Source organism: Pseudophryne corroboree, unplaced genomic scaffold, assembly GCF_028390025.1.
Source record: "Pseudophryne corroboree isolate aPseCor3 unplaced genomic scaffold, aPseCor3.hap2 scaffold_980, whole genome shotgun sequence".
NCBI lineage: Eukaryota > Metazoa > Chordata > Amphibia > Anura > Myobatrachidae > Pseudophryne > Pseudophryne corroboree.
The window spans coordinates 119,310-138,652 of NW_026970560.1; the positions used below are offsets into that span (position 1 = coordinate 119,310).

The 19,343-nt window shown below is 44.2% G+C and overlaps 9 non-coding genes and 3 pseudogenes across 9 annotated transcripts; 10 read left to right on the forward strand and 2 right to left on the reverse strand.

The window, feature by feature from the left end:
- Positions 1–453: 453 nt before the first annotated feature.
- On the forward strand, positions 454–632 carry LOC135048611 (U1 spliceosomal RNA; annotated as a pseudogene).
- A 2,082-nt stretch (positions 633–2,714) lies between these two features.
- On the reverse strand, positions 2,715–2,877 carry LOC135048555 (U1 spliceosomal RNA). Its single transcript, XR_010240402.1, has one exon. It is a non-coding gene; the product is annotated as a U1 spliceosomal RNA (small nuclear RNA).
- A 5,881-nt stretch (positions 2,878–8,758) lies between these two features.
- LOC135048617 (U1 spliceosomal RNA) lies at positions 8,759–8,937 on the reverse strand (annotated as a pseudogene).
- A 3,765-nt stretch (positions 8,938–12,702) lies between these two features.
- On the forward strand, positions 12,703–12,865 carry LOC135048558 (U1 spliceosomal RNA). The gene has a single exon (XR_010240405.1). It is a non-coding gene; the product is annotated as a U1 spliceosomal RNA (small nuclear RNA).
- Positions 12,866–13,536: 671 nt separating this feature from the next.
- On the forward strand, positions 13,537–13,700 carry LOC135048689 (U1 spliceosomal RNA). Its single transcript, XR_010240506.1, has one exon. It is a non-coding gene; the product is annotated as a U1 spliceosomal RNA (small nuclear RNA).
- Positions 13,701–13,852: 152 nt separating this feature from the next.
- Positions 13,853–14,016, forward strand: LOC135048582 (U1 spliceosomal RNA). Its single transcript, XR_010240420.1, has one exon. It is a non-coding gene; the product is annotated as a U1 spliceosomal RNA (small nuclear RNA).
- Positions 14,017–14,686: 670 nt separating this feature from the next.
- LOC135048688 (U1 spliceosomal RNA) lies at positions 14,687–14,850 on the forward strand. The gene has a single exon (XR_010240505.1). It is a non-coding gene; the product is annotated as a U1 spliceosomal RNA (small nuclear RNA).
- A 152-nt stretch (positions 14,851–15,002) lies between these two features.
- LOC135048607 (U1 spliceosomal RNA) lies at positions 15,003–15,166 on the forward strand. Its single transcript, XR_010240436.1, has one exon. It is a non-coding gene; the product is annotated as a U1 spliceosomal RNA (small nuclear RNA).
- A 2,424-nt stretch (positions 15,167–17,590) lies between these two features.
- Positions 17,591–17,753, forward strand: LOC135048678 (U1 spliceosomal RNA). The gene has a single exon (XR_010240496.1). It is a non-coding gene; the product is annotated as a U1 spliceosomal RNA (small nuclear RNA).
- Positions 17,754–17,905: 152 nt separating this feature from the next.
- Positions 17,906–18,041, forward strand: LOC135048586 (U1 spliceosomal RNA; annotated as a pseudogene).
- Positions 18,042–18,739: 698 nt separating this feature from the next.
- On the forward strand, positions 18,740–18,903 carry LOC135048683 (U1 spliceosomal RNA). The gene has a single exon (XR_010240501.1). It is a non-coding gene; the product is annotated as a U1 spliceosomal RNA (small nuclear RNA).
- A 152-nt stretch (positions 18,904–19,055) lies between these two features.
- LOC135048548 (U1 spliceosomal RNA) lies at positions 19,056–19,218 on the forward strand. The gene has a single exon (XR_010240396.1). It is a non-coding gene; the product is annotated as a U1 spliceosomal RNA (small nuclear RNA).
- The last annotated feature ends 125 nt before the right edge of the window (positions 19,219–19,343 follow it).

Genomic DNA, 19,343 nt, shown 5'->3' on the forward strand with positions numbered 1-19,343 from the left:
TGCTGCAAGAAATCAGCTTGAATCCTTCAGGGGCTGGGGCATAGCCAACATGAGCCCCACACCGACGGAGGGTGGAGGTGTTTAATGCGAACTAGGGGTCATCCAAGTGCCGCAAAAGGCCGCCATGCCCTGCACGCCCCTTTTCTCTTTTCATATGCAGACGAGGGTTGAAGCCAACTTTGACCCACTGCTTGGATGACATCGCCATATGCAAATCCATCTGCTGCAGGCCTTCCCCCAGGAATGCTTGCACTAGTTGTTGCATTTGGTTTGTTGTTTGGGGGTGCTTCAGTATTAGGCAGCCTTCTGCCCTCCCATGTTCATCTGAAAATATGTGTTCTCCCTGCAGTTGTTGTCCCCAGATGAGAGTTCCCTTGTGCTGCCTCAGTTGTATCTCCTTTACTTGACAGAGATGTGCCTGAGCAGCGGCCCTCCCCAGCCCTATCCCAAATCATACTTATTTTGCATAGGAGATACCATGGTCATGAAGACTGTTCTCCCAGGGTGCGGTTCATTCATTGCATTCTGGGTATGCTGACCCCTGTGATTTCCCCAAATGTGGGAAACTCGACTGCATTATTTAATGCGAACTAGGGGTCATCCAAGCACCGCAAAAGGCCGCCATGCCCTGCATACCCCTTTTCTCTTTTCATAAGCAGACGAGGTTTGAAGCCAACCTTGACCCACTGCTTGGATGACATCACTTGCTGCCTTTCCAATGAAGCAAGTTTAATTTAATAATAGGTGAAAAACCATCCCTACAAAGGTGTTAATCAGATACTTGGCTTTGTGGACACTTTTCAGAGCACAAATTTGTTAGCATAAAAATAAAGCCAGAAAATGAAGAGCTGTTTAATCACTCAATTGGATTTTTCTGCCAGCATATTTCTTTTTCTCTGCAACCCACTGCTAAATTGTGCTTCGTGGCTGTTTTTTTTATAAAATCACTTAATCAAATCTAACTCTGATTACATCAGAGAAGGCCAGGTACCCTACACCATAAGAGGTGGTTTGAAATTTTTACTTGTCTACTTAAAGATCACCAAAATCTGATAACAAGGTCAATTACGTCCCTAGGTGGGATTGAACCACCAACCTTTTGGTTAACAACTGAACACGCTAACTGTTTGTGCCTCAGAGACACTTTGCGAAAGTACATACTGACAAAGGCTAATAAGCATTCATCTAGAACGTTTCCTAGAAAAACTTTAAAAAGTCAATAATCTGGAGAGTTTTTGTAAGATGTTTCTTCCATCAACCAATGAAGAAACACATTGGTACTTTCCCATGATGAGTGAGTGCTTCAGGATCTCTTGCACTTACATGTGCAGCAGAGTACTGTAATGGAAGCATGCTGGGTCCATAACCCAGAGGTAGGCAGATTGAAACTATCCTCTGCTATATGCATTGTTTTTTGTTAATTAAAGTAATCCAAAACTGGGATTGATATTTTTGCTCTTTTATTTTTACTTAAAGTACAATAACTTTTACCATTTTAATTTGTTTTAATAGTATATTGACAGTATTGTTTTCTTTCAAAAATCCACTTAATTTTCTTTACCCTATTATTAAAATGGTAATTGACAAAAACAAACTACATTGTCACCAGAAGAGCAGTACAAAATATACAAGTGATATATTAAAATCATCTTTCCAGCTTTAATTTCAATGATGCCTTGGTGCAACAATTTTGTGAGAAACATCTTCACCCATAAAGAAAGATTTTCTTAATTCCTTACCTGTGTGCTGATTAGATATCACCTTGTTTTCACATTAAACAGACTTCCCCATGAGGAAGCAGCAAGGATGCAGTGACGTTTATGTTTCCTGGTGTCAACCTGTATTATTTCAGTAGACATTGAAATGAGGATGCATCTTGCTGCCTTTCCAATGAAGCAAGTTTAATTTAGTAATAGGTGAAAAACCATTCCTACAAAGGTGTTAATCAGAGACTTGGCTTTGTGGACACTTTTCAGAGAGCAAATTTGTTAGCATAAACATAAAATCAGAAAATGAAGAGCTGTTTAATCACTCAATTGGACTTTTCTGCCAGCATAATTTTTTTTCTCTGCAACCCACTGCTAAATTGTGCTTCCTAGCTGTTTTTTATAAAATCACTTAATCAAATCTAACTCTGATTACATCAGAGAAGGCTGGGTACCCTACACCATAAGAGGGGGTTTGAAATTTTGACTTGTCTACTTAAAGATCACCAAAATCTGATAACAAGGTCAATTACGTCCCTGGGTGGGATTGAATCACCAACCTTTAGGTTAATAGCCATACACACTAACTGATTGCGCCACAGCGACACTTTGCAAAAGTACATACTGACAAAGGCTAATAAGCATTCATCTAGAACGTTTCCTAGAAAAACTTTAAAAAGTCAATAATCTGGAGAATTTTTGTAAGAAACACATTGGTACTTTCCCATGATGAGTGAGTGCTTCAGGATCTCTTGCACTTACATGGGCTATTAACCAAAAGGTTCCCACCCAGTGATGTAATTGACCTTGTGATCAGATTTTGGTGATCTTTAAGTAGACAAGTTAAAATTTCAAACCCCCTCTTATGGTGTAGGGTACCTGGCCTTCTCTGACGTAATCAGAGTTAGATTTAATTAAGGTGCGCAAGGGCATAGAAGGGAGCGGTTTAAGAAAAGAGAAGTGGAAACAGACAGCAAACTAGGCTGGAGAGAGACCTGAGACAAAGAGATCTGAATTATACGAGAGCCGACCAGGGGAAACACAAATTATGCAGTCAAGTTTCCCACATTTGGGGAAATCGCAGGAGCAGCACACCCAGAGTGCAATGGGTGAGCCTTGCCCTGGGAGAAGCACCTTCATGATCATAGTATCTCACCTGGCAGGTAAGTAGGAGTTGGGCTAGTGCTGGGGAGGGTCGCTGCTCGGGTACGCCCCTGTCAAGTGAAGGAGATCCAACTGAGGCAGCACAAGGGAACTCTCGAAAGAAGAACAAGGCTAGAGGAAGATCTGAGACAAAGAAATCTGACTTTTACCAGAGCTGACCAGAGGAAAGCACAAACACAGTCCCCCACTACCACCAGGAAACATTAACGCCACTGCATCCTTGCTGCTTTCTCATGTGGAAGTCTATTTAATGTGAAAACAAGGTGATATCTAATTAGCACACAGAAAAGAAAATTAAGTGAATTTTTGAAAGAAAACAATACTGTCAATATACTATTAAAACAAATTAAAATGGTAAAAGTTATTGTACTTTAAGTAAAAATAAAAGAGCAAAAATGTAAATCCCAGTTTTGGATTACTTTAATTAACAAAAAAAATGCATATAGCAGAGGATAGTTTCAATCTGCCTACCTCTGGGTTATGGACCCAGCATGCTTCCATTACAGTACTCTGCTGCACATGTAAGTGCAAGAGATCCTGAAGCACTCACTCATCATGGGAAAGTACCAATGTGTTTCTTCATTGGCTGATGGAAGAAACATCTTACAAAAATTCTCCACATTAATGACTTTTTAAAATGTTTCTAGGAAACGTTCTAGATGAATGCTTATTAGCCTTTTTCAGTATATGCTTTTGCAAAGTGTCGCTGTGGCGCAATCAGTTAGTGTGTAAGGCTATTAACCAAAAGGTTGGTGGTTCAATCCCACCCAGGGACGTAATTGACCTTGTTATCAGATTTTGGTGATCTTTATGTAGACAAGTCAAAATTTCAAACCCCCTCTTATGGTGTAGGGTACCTGGCCTTCTCTGATGTAATCAGAGTTAGATTTGATTCAGTGATTTTATAAAAACAGCTAGGAAGCACAATTTAGCAGTGGGTTGCAGAGAAAAAGAAATATGCTGGCAAAAAAATCCAATTGAGTGATTAAACAGCTCTTCATTTTCTGGCTTTATTTTTATGCTAACAAATTTGTTCTCTGAAAAGTGTCCACAAAGCCAAGTCTCTGATTAACACCTTTGTGGTGATGGTTTTTCACCTATTACTAAATTAAACTTGCTTCATTGGAAAGGCAGCAAGATGCATCCTCATTTCAATATCTACAGAAATAATACAGGTTGACACCAGGAAACATTAACGCCACTGCATCCTTGCTGCTTTCTCATGTGGAAGTCTGTTTAATGTGAAAACAAGGTGATATCTAATTAGCACACAGGTAAGGAATTAAGAAAATCTTTATTTAAGGGTGAAGATGCTTCTCACAAAATCGTTGCCCCAATGCATCATTGAAATTCAAGCTGGAAAGATGATTTTAATATATCACTTGTACATTTTGTATTGCTCTTCTGGTGACAATGTAGTTTGTTTTTGTCAATTACCATTTTAATAATCGGGTAAAGAAAATTAATTGGATTTTTGAAAGAAAACAATACTGTCAATATACTATTAAAACAAATTAAAATGGTAAAAGTTATTGTACTTTAAGTAAAAATAAAAGAGCAAAAATATCAATCCCAGTTTTGGATTACTTTAATTAACAAAAAAAAATGCATATAGCAGAGGATAGTTTCAATCTGCCTACCTCTGGGTTATGGACCCAGCATGCTTCCATTACAGTACTCTGCTGCACATGTAAGTGCAAGAGGTCCTGAAGCACTCACTTATCATGGGAAAGTACCAATGTGTTTCTTCATTGGTTGATGGAAGAAACATCTTACAAAAACTCTCCACATTATTGACTTTTTAAAATGTTTCTAGGAAACGTTCTAGATGAATGCTTATTAGCCTTTGTCAGTATGTACTTTTGCAAAGTGTCGCTGTGGCGCAATCAGTTAGTGTGTATGGTTATTAACCAAAAGGTTGGTGGTTCAATCCCACCCAGGGACGTAATTGACCTTATTATCAGATTTTGGTGATCTTTAAGTAGACAAGTCAAAATTTCAAACTCCCTGTTATGGTGTAGGGTACCTGGCCTTCTCTGATGTAATCAGAGTTAGATTTGATTCAGTGATTTTATAAAAACAGCTAGGAAGCACAATTTAGCAGTGGGTTGCAGAGAAAAAGAAATATGCTGGCAAAAAAATCCAATTGAGTGATTAAACAGCTCTTTATTTTCTGGCTTTATTTTTATGCTAACAAATTTGTTCTCTGAAAAGTGTCCACAAAGCCAAGTCTCTGATTAACACCTTTGTAGGGATGGTTTTTCACCTATTACTAAATTAAACTTGCTTCATTGGAAAGGCAGCAAGATGCATCCTCATTTCAATGTCTACTGAAATAATACAGGTTGACACCAGGAAACATTAACGCCACTGCATCCTTGCTGCTTTCGCATGTTGAAGTCTGTTTAATGTGAAAACAAGGTGATATCTAATTAGCACACAGGTAAGGAATTAAGAAAATCTTTATTTAAGGGTGAAGGTGTTTCTCACAAAATCGTTACCCCAATGCATCATTGAAATTCAAGCTGGAAAGATGATTTTAATATATCACTTGTACATTTTGTATTGCTCTTCTGGTGACAATGTAGTTTGTTTTTGTCAATTACCATTTTAATAATAGAGTAAAGAAAATTAAGTGGATTTTTGAAAGAAAACAATACTGTCAATATACTATTAAAACAAATTAAAATGGTAAAAGTTATTGCACTTTAAGTAAAAATAAAAGAGCAAAAATATCAATCCCAGTTTTGGATTACTTTAATTAACAAAAAAAAATGCATATAGCAGAGGATAGTTTCAATCTGCCTACCTCTGGGTTATGGGCCCAGCATTTTTCCATTGCAGTACTCTGCTGCACATGTAAGTGCAAGAGATCCTGAAGCACTCACTCATCATGGGAAAGTACCAATGTGTTTCTTCGTTGGTTGATGGAAGAAACATCTTACAAAAACTCTCCAGATTATTGACTTTTTAAAGTTTTTCTAGGAAACGTTCTAGATGAATGCTTATTAGCCTTTGTCAGTATGTACGTTTGTAAAGTGTCTCTGTGGCGCAATCTGTTAGTGTTTGGTTATTAATCAAAGGGTTGGTGGTTCAATCCCACCCAGGGATGTAATTGACCTTGTTATCAGATTTTGGTGATCTTTAAGTAGACAAGTCAAAATTTCAAACCCCCTTCTTATGGTGTAGGGTACCTGGCCTACTCTGATGTAATCAGAGTTAGATTTGAATCAGTGATTTTATAAAAAAAACAGCTAGGAAGCACAATTTAGCAGTGGGTTGCAGAGAAAAAGAAATATGCTGGCAGAAAAATCCAATTGAGTGATTAAACAGCTCTTCATTTTCTGGCTTTATTTTTATGCTAACGAATTTGTTCTCTGAAAAGTGTCCACAAAGCCAAGTATCTGATTAACATATTTGTAGGGATGGTTTTTCACCTATTACTAAATTAAACTTGCTTCATTGGAAAGGCAGCAAGATGCATCCTCATTTCAATATCTACTGAAATAATACAGGTTGACACCAGGAAACATTAACGCCACTGCATCCTTGCTGCTTTCTCATGTGGAAGTCTGTTTAATGTGAAAACAAGGTGATATCTAATTAGCACACAGGTAAGGAATTAAGAAAATCTTTATTTAAGGGTGAAGATGTTTCTCACAAAATCGTTGCCCCAATGCATCATTGAAATTCAAGCTGGAAAGATGATTTTAATATATCACTTGTACATTTTTTATTGCTCTTCTGGTGACAATGTAGTTTGTTTTTGTCAATTACCATTTTAATAATCGGGTAAAGAAAATTAATTGGATTTTTGAAAGAAAACAATACTGTCAATATACTATTAAAACAAATTAAAATGGTAAAAGTTATTGTACTTTAAGTAAAAATAAAAGCTAAAATATCAATCCCAGTTTTGGATTACTTTAATGAACAAAAAAAAAATGCATATAGCAAAGGATAGTTTCAATCTGCCTACCTCTGGGTTATGGGCCCAGCATGCTTCCATTGCAGTACTCTGCTGCACATGTAAGTGCAAGAGATCCTGAAGCACTCACTCATCATGCGAAAGTACCAATGTGTTTCTTCATTGGTTGCTGGAAGAAACATCTTACAAAAACTCTCCAGATTATTGACTTTTTAAAGTTTTTCTAGGAAACGTTCTAGATGAATGCTTATTAGTCTTTGTCAGTATGTACTTTTCGCAAAGTGTCTCTGTGGCGCAATCGGTTAGTGTGTTCAGCTATTAATCAAAAGGTTGGTGGTTCAATCCCATCCAGGGACGTAATTGACCTTGTGATCAGATTTTGGTAATATTTAAGTAGACAAGTCAAAATTGCAAACCCCCTCTTATGGTGTAGGGTACCTGGCCTTCTCTGATGTAATCAGAGTTAGATTTGATTAAGTGATTTTATAAAAAAACAGCTAGGAAGCACAATTTAGCAGTGGGTTGCAGAGAAAAAGAAAAATGCTGGCAGAAAAATCCAATTGAGTGATTAAACAGCTCTTCATTTTCTGGCTTTATTTTTATGATAACAAATTTGTTCTCTGAAAAGTGTCCACATAGCCAAGTATCTGATTAACATCTTTGTAGGGATGGTTTTTCACCTATTACTAAATTAAACTTGCTTCATTGGAAAGGCAGCAAGATGCATCCTCATTTCAATATCTACGGAAATAATACAGGTTGACACCAGGAAACATTAACGCCACTGCATCTTTGCTGTTTTCTCATGTGGAAGTCTGTTTAATGTGAAAACAAGGTGATATCTAATTAGCACACAGGTAAGGAATTAAGAACATCTTTATTTAAGGGTGAAGATGTTTCTCACAAAATCGTTGCCCCAATGCATCATTGAAATTCAAGCTGGAAAGATGATTTTACTATATCACTTGTACATTTTGTATTGCTCTTCTGGTGACAATGTAGTTTGTTTTTGTCAATTACCATTTTAATAATCGGGTAAAGAAAATTAATAGGATTTTTGAAAGAAAACAATACTGTCAATATACTATTAAAACAAATTAAAATGGTAAAAGTTATTGTACTTTAAGTAAAAATAAAAGAGCAAAAATATCAATCCCAGTTTTGGATTACTTTAATTAACAAAAAAAATGCATATAGCAGAGGATAGTTTCAATCTGCCTACCTCTGGGTTATGGGCCCAGCATTTTTCCATTGCAGTACTCTGCTGCACATGTAAGTGCAAGAGATCCTGAAGCACTCACTCATCATGGGAAAGTACCAATGTGTTTCTTCATTGGTTGATGGAAGAAACATCTTACAAAAACTCTCCACATTATTGACTTTTTAAAATGTTTCTAGGAATCGTTCTAGATGAATGCTTATTAGCCTTTGTCAGTATGTTCTTTTGCAAAGTGTCGCTGTGGCGCAAGCAGTTAGTGTGTAAGGCTATTAACCAAAAGGTTGGTGGTTCAATCCCACCAAGGGACTTAATTGACCTTGTTATCAGATTTTGGTGATCTTTAAGTAGACAAGTCAAAATTTCAAACCCCCTGTTATGGTGTAGGGTACCTGGCCTTCTCTAATGTAATCAGAGTTAGATTTGATTCAGTGATTTTATAAAAACAGCTAGGAAGAACAATTTAGCAGTGGGTTGCAGAGAAAAAGAAATATGCTGGCAGAAAAATCCAATTGAGTGATTAAACAGCTCTTCATTTTCTGGCTTTATTTTTATACTAACAAATTTGTTCTCTGAAAAGTGTCCACAAAGCCAAGTCTCTGATTAACACCTTTGTAGGGATGGTTTTTCACCTATTATTAAATTAAACTTGCTTCATTGGAAAGGCAGCAAGTGATGTCATCCAAGCAGTGGGTCAAAGTTGGCTTCAAACCTCGTCTGCTTATGAAAAGAGAAAAGGGGTATGCAGGGCATGGCGGCCTTTTGCGGTGCTTGGATGACCCCTAGTTCGCATTAAATAATGCAGTCGAGTTTCCCACATTTGGGGAAATCACAGGGGTCAGCATACCCAGAATGCAATGAATGAACCGCACCCTGGGAGAACAGTCTTCATGACCATGGTATCTCCGATGCAAAATAAGTATGATTTGGGATAGGGCTGGGGAGGGCCGCTGCTCAGGCACATCTCTGTCAAGTAAAGGAGATTCAACTGAGGCAGCACAAGGGAACTCTCATCTGGGGACAACAACTGCAGGGAGAACACATATTTTCAGATGAACATGGGAGGGCAGAAGGCTGCCTAATACTGAAGCACCCCCAAACAACAAACCAAATGCAACAACTAGTGCAAGCATTCCTGGGGGAAGGCCTGCAGCAGATGGATTTGCATATGGCGATGTCATCCAAGCAGTGGGTCAAAGTTGGCTTCAACCCTCGTCTGCATATGAAAAGAGAAAAGGGGCGTGCAGGGCATGGCGGCCTTTTGCGGCACTTGGATGACCCCTAGTTCGCATTAAACACCTCCACCCTCCGTCGGTGTGGGGCTCATGTTGGCTATGCCCCAGCCCCTGAAGGATTCAAGCTGATTTCTTGCAGCAGCTGGGCACTGTAACAGCTCCAGAGCTGCTCTGTAAGGCAAGTAAAAGGGTGTGGGCCCTGCAGCACTACCTGTAGTTCGCATTGTGCGAGACCCCTAGTTCGCATTAAACACCCCCACCCTCCTTCGGTGTGGGGCTCATGTTGGCCATGCCCCAGCCCCTGAAGCATTCACGCTGATTTCTTGCAGCAGCTGGGCACTGTAACAGCTCAAGAGCTGCTCTGTAAGGCAAGTAAAAGGGTGTGGGCCCTGCAGCACTACCTGTAGTTTGCATTGTGCATTGGAAGGCACAAAGTAAGCAGACGGGAGGAGAAGTCAGGATAGTGCACAAGGGTATAGACGGGAGGGGCTCAAGAAAAAAGAAGTGGAAACAGACAGCAAACTAGGCTTCCAATGCACAATGCAAACTACAGGTAGTGCTGCAGGGCCCACACCCTTTTACTTGCCTTACAGAGCAGCTCTGGAGCTGTTTAATCACTCAATTGGATTTTTCTGCCAGCATAATTTTTCTCTTACGTCCTAGAGGATGCTGGGGACTCCGTAAGGACCATGGGGGATAGACGGGCTCCGCAGGAGACATGGGCACTTTAAGAAAGACTTTAGATCTGGGTGTGCACTGGCTCCTCCCTTTATGCCCCTCCTCCAGACCTCAGTTTACTACTGTGCCCAGAGGAGACTGGGTGCTTTTCAGGGAGCTCTCCTGAGTTTCCTGACAGAAAGTATATTTGTTAGATTTTTTTATTTTCAGGGAGCCTGCTGGCAACAGACTCCCTGCATCGAGGGGCGGAGGGGAGAGATGCACACCTACTTCTGTGAGTTGATAGGCTCTGCTTCTTAGGCTACTGTACAGCATTAGCTCCAGAGGGATCGGTACGCAGGTCTCACCCTCGCCGTCCGTCCCAGAGCCGCGCCGCCGTCCCACTCGCAGAGCCGGAAGTTAGAAGCCGGGTGAGTATGAGAAGAAAAGAAGACTTCAGAGGCGGCGGAAGACTTCATGATCTTCACTGAGGTAACGCACAGCAGTAAAGCTGTGCTCCATTGCTCCAATACACCTCACACACGGCAGTCAGTGTAAGGGTGAAGGGCGCAGGGTGGACGCCCTGGGCAGCAATATAGACCTCTCTTTGGCAAAATAAATATATATGCAGCTAGGCACTGTATATATATATAAGAGCCCCCGCCATTTTTTTACTATATTTGAGCGGGACAGAAGCCCGTCGCTGAGGGGGTGGGGCTTCTCCCTCAGCACTCACCAGCGCCATTTTCTCCACAGCACCGCTGAGGGGAAGCTCCACGGACTCTCCCCTGCTTATACCACGGTAGAAAGAGGGTCTTAAAGAAGAGGGGGGCACATAATTAGGCGCATATGGAAATACAGCGCTACTGGGTAAACATAAAATTATTGTGTTTTTTTCCTGGGTCATATAGCGCTGGGGTGTGTGCTGGCATACTCTCTCTCTCTGTCTCTCCAAAGGGCCTTGTTGGGGAACTGTCCTCAGATAAGAGGATTCCCTGAGTGTATGGTGTGTCGGTACACGTGTGTCGACATGTCTGAGGTAGAAGGCTCTCCTAGAGAGGAGCAGGAGCAAATTAATGTGGTGTCTCCATCGACAACGCCGACACCTGACTGGATGGATATGTGGAATGTTTTAAGTGCTAATGTAAACTTATTACACAAGAGATTAGACAAAGCTGAAGCTAGGGAACAGTCAGGGAGTCAACCCATGCCTGTCCCTATGTCGCAGGGACCTTCGGGGTCTCAAAAGCGCCCACTATCCCAAATAGTTGACACAGATACCGACACAGATTCTGACTCCAGTGTCGACTACGATGATGCAAAGTTACAGCCAAAATTGGCTAAATGTATTCGATATATGATTATTGCAATAAAAGATGTTTTGCACATCACAGAGTCCCCTGTCCCTGACACGAGGGTACACATGTATAAGGGAAAGAAACCTGAGATAACCTTTCCCCCCTCACATGAGTTGAACGAATTATGTGAAAAAGCTTGGGAATCTCCAGACAAAAAGCTGCAGATTCCCAAAAGGATTCTTATGGCGTATCCTTTCCCGCCAATGGACAGGATACGGTGGGAATCCTCCCCTAGGGTGGATAAAGCATTGACACGCTTATCCAAAAAGGTAGCGCTGCCATCCCAGGATACGGCTACCATCAGGGACCCTGCTGACCGCAAGCAGGAGGTTACCCTAAAGTCCATTTACACACATTCTGGTACCTTACTCAGACCGGCAATTGCGTCGGCCGGGGTTGTAGCGCGGTGGCAGCATGGACAGATACCTTATCAGCAGAGATTGAGACCCTAGATAAGGATGCTATGTTATTGACCATAGGGCATATAAAAGATGCTGTCCTATATATGAGAGATGCTCAAAGTGACATTAGTCTACTGGGTTCTAGAATAAACGCTATGTCGATTTCTGCTAGACGAGTCCTATGGACCCGGCAATGGACAGGTGATGCCGACTCAAAAAGGCATATGGAGGTTTTACCTTACAGGGGTGAGGAATTGTTTGGGGAAGGTCTCTCGGACCTAGTCTCCACAGCTACAGCTGGTAAATCAAATTTTTTGCCTTATATTCCCTCACAGCCTAAGAAAGCACCACATTATCAAATGCAGTCCTTTCGATCACAGAGAAACAAGAAAGTACGAGGTGCGTCCTTTCTTGCCAGAGGTAAGGGCAGAGGGAAGAAGCTGCACAACACAGCTAGTTCCCAGGAACAGAAGTCCTCCCCGGCCTCTACAAAATCCACTGCATGACGCTGGGGCTCCACTAAAGGAGTCCGCCCAGTTGGGGGCACGTCTTCGAGTTTTCAGCCACATCTGGGTTCATTCGCAGGTGGATCCCTAGGCAATAGAAATTGTTTCTCAGGGTTACAAGCTGAAATTCGAAGAGGTGCCTCCTCGCCGGTTTTTCAAATCGGCCCTACCATCTTCTCCCCAGGAAAGGGAGATAGTGTTAAATGCAATTCACAAATTGTATCTTCAACATATGCAGATGAGGGTTCCAGCCAACTTTGGCCCACTGCTTGGATGACATCACCGTATGCAAATCCGTCTTCTGCAGACCTTCTCCCAGGAATGCTTGTACTAGTTGTTTCATTTGGTTTGTTGTTTGGGCGTGCTTCAGTATTAGGCAGCCTTCTGCCCTCCCATGTTCATCTGAAAATATGTGTTCTCCCGGCAGTTGTTGTCCCCAGATGAGAGTTCCCTTGTGCTGCCTCAGTTGAATCTCCTTTACTTGACAGAGATGTGCCTGAGCAGCGGCCCTCCCCAGCCCTATCTCAAATCATACTTATTTTGCATAGGAGATACCATGGTCATAAAGATTGTTCTCCCAGGGCAAGGCTCACCCATTGCACTCTGGGTGTGCTGCTCCTGCGATTTCCCCAAATGTGGGAAACTTGACTGCATAATTTGTGTTTCCCCTGGTCGGCTCTCGTATAATTCAGATCTCTTTGTCTCAGGTCTCTCTCCAGCCTAGTTTGCTGTCTGTTTCCACTTCTGTTTTCTTGAGCCGCTCCCTTCTATGCCCTTGCGCACTATCCTGACTTCTCCCGTCTGCTTACTTTGTGCCTTCCAACGCACAATGCGAACTACAGGTAGTGCTGCAGGGCCCACACTCTTTTACTTGCCGTACAGAGCAGCTCTGGAGCTGTTACAGTGCCCAGCTTCTGCAAGAAATCAGCTTGAATGCTTCAGGGGCTGGGGCATAGCCAACATGAGCCCCACACCGAAGGAGGGTGGAGGTATTTAATGCGAACTAGGGGTCATCCAAGCACCGCAAAAGGCCGCCATGCCCTGCATAACCCTTTTCTCTTTTCATATGCAGATGAGGGTTCCAGCCAACTTTGGCCCACTGCTTGGATGACATCACCGTATGCAAATCCGTCTTCTGCAAACCTTCTCCCAGGAATGCTTTTACTAGTTGTTACATTTGGTTTGTTGTTTGGGGGTGCTTCAGTATTAGGCAGCCTTCTGCCCTCCCATGTTCATCTGAAAATATGTGTTCTCCCTGCAGTTGTTGTCCCCAGATGAGAGTTCCCTTGTGCTGCCTCAGTTGAATCTCCATTACTTGACAGAGATGTGCCTGAGCAGCGGCCCTCTCCAGCCCTATCCCAAATCATACTTATTTTGCATAGGAGTTTCCATGGTCATGAAGATTGTTCTCCCAGGGTGAGGTTCATTCATTGCATTATGGGTATGCTGACCCCTGTGATTTCCCCAAATGTGGGAAACTCGACTGCATTAATTGTGGTAGTGGGGGACTGTGTTTGTGCTTTCCTCTGGTCAGCTCTGGTAAAAGACAGATTTCTTTGTCTCAGATCTTCCTCTAGCCTTGTTCTTTTTTCGAGAGTTTCCTTGTGCTGCCTCAGTTGGATCTCCTTCACTTGACAGGGGGGTGCCCGAGCAGCGACCCTCCCCATCTCTAGCCCAACTCCTACTTACCTGCCAGGTGAGATACTATGATCATGAAGGTGCTTCTCCCAGGGCAAGGCTCACCCATTGCACTCTGGGTGTGCTGCTCCTACGATTTCCCCAAATGTGGGACACTTGACTGCATAATTTGTGTTTCCTCTAGTCGGCTACTCGTATAATTCAGATCTCTTTGTCTCAGGTCTCTCTCCAGCCTAGTTTGCTGTCTGTTTCCACTTCTCTTTTCTTGAGCCGCTGCCTTCTATGCCCTTGTGCACTCTCCTGACTTCTCCTGTCTGCTTACTTTGTGCCTTCCAACGCACAATACAAACTACAGGTAGTGCTGCAGGGCCCACACCCTTTTACTTGCCTTTCAGAGCAGCTCTGGAGCTGTTACAGTGCCCAGCTGCTGCAAGAAATCAGCTTGAATGCTTCAGGGGCTGGGGCATAGCCAACATGAGCCCCACACCGACGGAGGGTGGAGGTGTTTAATGCGAACTAAGGGTCATCCAAGCGCCGCAAAAGGCCGCCATGCCCTGCATACCCCTTTTCTCTTTTCATATGCAGATGAGGGTTCCAGCCAACTTTGGCCCACTGCTTGGATGACATCACCGTATGCAAATCCGTCTTCTGCAGACCTTCCCCCAGGAATGCTTGTACTAGTTGTTGCATTTGGTTTGTTGTTTGGGGTGCTTCAGTATTAGGCAGCCTTCTGCTCTCCCATGTTCATCTGAAAATATGTGTTCTCCCTGCAGTTGTTGTCCCCAGATGAGAGTTCCCTTGTGCTGCCTCAGTTGAATCTCCTTTACTTGACAGAGATGTGCCTGAGCAGCGGCCCTCCCCAGCCCTATCCCAAATCATACTTATTTTGCATAGGAGATACCATGGTCATGAAGATTGTTCTCCCAGGGTGAGGTTCATTCATTGCATTCTGGGTATGCTGACCCCTGTGATTTCCCCAAATGTGGGAAACTCGACTGCATTATTTGTGGTAGTGGGGGACTGTGTTTGTGCTTTCCTCTGGTCAGCTCTGGTAAAAGTCAGATTTCTTTGTCTCAGATCTTCCTCTAGCCTTGTTCTTTTTTCGAGAGTTTCCTTGTGCTGCCTCAGTTGGATCTCCTTCACTTGACAGGGGGGTGCCCGAGCAGCGACCCTCCCCAGCTCAAGCCCAACTCCTACTTACCTGCCAAGTGAGATACTATGATCAGGAAGGTGCTTCTACCAGGGCAAGGCTCACCCATTGCACTCTGGGTGTGCTGCTCCTACGATTTCCCCAAATGTGGGACACTTGACTGCATAATTTGTGTTTCCTCTGGTCGGCTACTTGTATAATTCAGATCTCTTTGTCTCAGGTCTCTCTCCAGCCTAGTTTGCTGTCTGTTTCCACTTCTCTTTTCTTGAGCCCCTGCCTTCTTTGCCCTTGTGCACTCTCCTGACTTCTCCTGTCTGCTTACTTTGTGCCTTCCAACGCACAATGCAAACTACAGGTAGTGCTGCAGGGCCAACACCCTTTTACTTGCCTTACAGAGCAGCTCTGGAGCTGTTACAGTGCCCAGCTGCTGCAAGAAATCAGCTTGAATGCTTCAGGGGCTGGGGCATAGCCAACATGAGCAGCAAGATGCAGCACTGGACTATTAGTAATGTACTGTTGTATGCTGAGCACCACAATGCAGCACAAGACAATGAGCAGTGATACTGAGCACTGATGAGGATACTACTGAGAACTGACACTGAGCAGGAGAGACACACTACTAGTATTACTGAGCAGCAATAAGTAACCACTGATACTGGGCACTGATATTGAGATTTCCACTGAGAGAACATAGCCACGTCCTCTCCGCTCTCTCTTCAATGCACGAGTAAAAATGGCGGCAACGCGCAGCTCTTTATATGGAATCCGAATCTCGCGAGAATCCGACAGCGGGATGATGACATTTTCCCTTGTTCAGGTTTTCCGAGTCAGGCGGGAACAACCGAGCCTGCCTCGGACCAGTGTAAACCACGTGGAGTTCGTCGGGAATTCGGTTCTCGGAGAACCGAACCCGCTCCTCTATATATACTATATTACTATGTTACTGTAGTATACAGAACACCACAATGCAATGAGCAGTGATAGTGAGCACTGATGAGGATACTAGAACTGACACTGAGCAGCAAGATGCAGCACTGGACTATTAGTAATGTACTGTAGTATGCTGAGCACCACAATGCAGCACAAGACAATGAGCAGTGATACTGAGCACTGATGAGGATACTACTGAGAACTGACACTGAGCAGGAGAGACACACTACTAGTATTACTGAGCAGCAATAAGTAACCACTGATACTGAGCACTGATATTGAGATTTCCACTGAGAGAACATAGCCACGTCCTCTCCGCTCTCTCTTCAATGCACGAGTAAAAATGGCAGCAAAGCGCAGCTCTTTATATGGAATCCGAATCTCGCAAGAATCCGACAGCGGGATGATGACATTTTCCCTTGTTCAGGTTTTCCGAGTCAGGCGGGAACAACCGAGCCTGCCTCGGACCAGTGTAAACCACGTGGAGTTCGTGGGGAATTCGGTTCTCGGAGAACCGAACCCGCTCCTCTCTACCTTATACCCATCAATTTTTTTATTTTCAATCTAAGCCCCTGCAGTTTTCTGTAAGCATCTGCTTCGCTATGATGATCAACAAGTCACAAGGGCAAACACTCAGGGCTTGAGGCGTAGATCTTAGGACCAGCTGCTACAAGCATGGCAGAGGTGTCACTATCACTGGTGACACCCAGAGAGGTGGCGAGGGAGATTGTAATGCAGTGCGCGCAGATAAACAGCGCAATGGTAAAAAGGAGGCATGGTTTCATAGGTAGGGGCGTGGCCTGGTGGCCTGAATCTACATTTTGTTGCTCCGGGTGTCCCGGGGGTTGGGGGCTGCACCCGGGGACTAGTGTGTGAGCTGTGCTGGCTCCTGCACAGTGACAGGGCATGGCCACCCAGCATGACGCCTCCCTTCTTGACCATGCTGTAATTGCAGTCGCACTGCAGTTCAGCGTGATCATAAAAAATGGTGTAGGCTCCTGCTGGTGCAGGCTGTAGAGAAAAGCTGCTGTGACCACGCCCCCTGTGTCTCCTCCGTTGCAGACCCCATTTTGAAGCCTTGCCCCCGGACTAAGAGAAAAGTATGCCCTTGCGCACTATCCTGACTTCTCCTCCCGTCTGCTTAATTTGTGCCTTCCAACGCACAATGCGAACAACAGGTGGTGCTGCAGGGCCCACACCCTTTTACTTGCCTTACAGAACAGCTCTGGAGCTGTTACAGTGCCCAGCTGCTGCAAGAAATCAGCTTGAGTGCTTCAGGGGATGGGGCATGGCCAACATGAGCCCCACACCAAAGGAGGGTGGGGATGTTTAATGCGAACTAGGGGTCATCCAAGCACTGCAAAAGGCCGCCATGCCCTGCATGCCCCTTTTCTCTTTTCATATGCAGATGAGGGTTCCAGTCAACTTTGGCCCACTGCTTGGATAACATCACCGTATGCAAATCCGTCTGCTGCAGACCTTCCCCCAGGAGTGCTTGTACTAGTTGTTGCATATGGTTTGATATTTGATGGTGCTTCAGTATTAGGCAGCCTTCCGCCCTCCCATGTTCATCTGAAAAGATGTGGTCTCCCTGCAGTTGTTGTCCCCAGATGAGAGTTCCCTTGTGCTGCCTCAGTTGAATCTCCTTTACTTGACAGAGATGTGCCTGAGCAGCGGCCCTCACCAGCCCTATCCCAAATCATACTTATTTTGCATAGGAGATACCATGGTCATGAAGATTGTTCTCCCAGGGTGAGGTTCATTCATTGCATTCTGGGTATGCTGACCCCTGTGATTTTCCCAAATGTGGGAAACTCGACTGCATATTTGTGGTAGTGGGGGACTGTGTTTGTGCTTTCCTCTGGTCAGCTCTGGTAAAAGTCAGATTTCTTTGTCTCAGATCTTCCTCTAGCCTTGTTCTTCTTTCGAGAGTTCTCTGGTGCTGCCTCAGTTGGATCTCCTTCACTTCACAGGGGGGAACCCGAGCAGCGACCCTCCCCAGCTCTAGCCCAACTCCTACTTACCTGCCAGGTGAGATACTATGATCATGAAGGTGCTTCTCCCAGGGCAAGGCTCAACCATTGCACTCTGGGTGTGCTGCTCCTGCGATTTCCCCAAATGTGGGAAACTTGACTGCATAATTTGTGTTTCCCCTCGTCGGCTCTCGTATAATTCAGATCTCTTTGTCTCAGGTCTCTCTCCAGCCTAGTTTGCTGTCTGTTTCCACTTCTCTTTTCTTGAGCCGCTCCCTTCTATTCCCTTGCGCACTATCCTGACTTCTCCCGTCTGCTTACTTCGTGCCTTCCAACGCACAATTCGAACTACAGGTAGTGCTGCAGGGCCCACACCCTTTTACTTGCCTTACAGAGTAGCTCTGGAGCAGTTACAGTGCCCAGCTGCTGCAAGAAATCAGCTTGAATGCTTCAGGGGCTGGGGCATAGCCAACATGAGCCCCACACCGAAGGAGGGTGGAGGTGTGTAATGCGAACTAGGGGTCATCCAAGCGCTGCAAAAGGCCGCCATGCCCTGCACGCCCCTTTTCTCTTTTCATATGCAGACGAGGGTTGAAGCCAACTTTGACCCACTGCTTGGATGACATCACCATATGCAAATCCATCTGCTGCAGGCCTTCCCCCAGGAATGCTTGCACTAGTTGTTGCATTTGGTTTGTTGTTTGGGGGTGCTTCAGCATTAGGCAGCCTTCTGCCCTCACATGTTCATCTGAAAATATGTGTTCTCCCTGCAGTTGTTGTCCCCAGATGAGAGTTCCCTTGTGCTGCCTCAGTTGAATCTCCTTTACTTGACAGAGATGTGCCTGAGCAGCGGCCCTCCCCAGCCCTATCCCAAATCATACTTATTTTGCATAGGCGATACCATGGTCATGAAGATTTTTCTCCCAGGGTGAGGTTCATTCATTGCATTCTGGGTATGCTGACCCCTGTGATTTCCCCAAATGTGGGAAACTCGACTGCATTATTTGTGGTAGTGGGGGACTGTGTTTGTGCTTTCCTCTGGTCAGCTCTGGAAAAAGTCAGATTTCTTTGTCTCAGATCTTCCTCTAGCCTTGTTCTTCTTTCGAGAGTTCCCTTGTGCTGCCTCAGTTGGATCTCTTTCACTTGACAGGGGGGTGCCCGAACAGCGACCCTCCCCAGCTCTAGCCCAACTCCTACTTACCTGCCAGGTGAGATACTATGATCATGAAGGTGCTTCTCCCAGGGCAAGGCTCACCCATTGCACTCTGGGTGTGCTGCCCCTGCGATTTCCCCAAATGTGGGAAACTTGACTGCATAATTTGTGTTTCCCCTGGTCGGCTCTCGTATAATTCAGATCTCTTTGTCTCAGGTCTCTCTCCAGCCTAGTTTGCTGTCTGTTTCCACTTCTCTTTTCTTCAGCCGCTCCCTTCTATACCCTTGTGCACTATCCTGACTTCTCCTCCCGTCTGCTTACTTTGTGC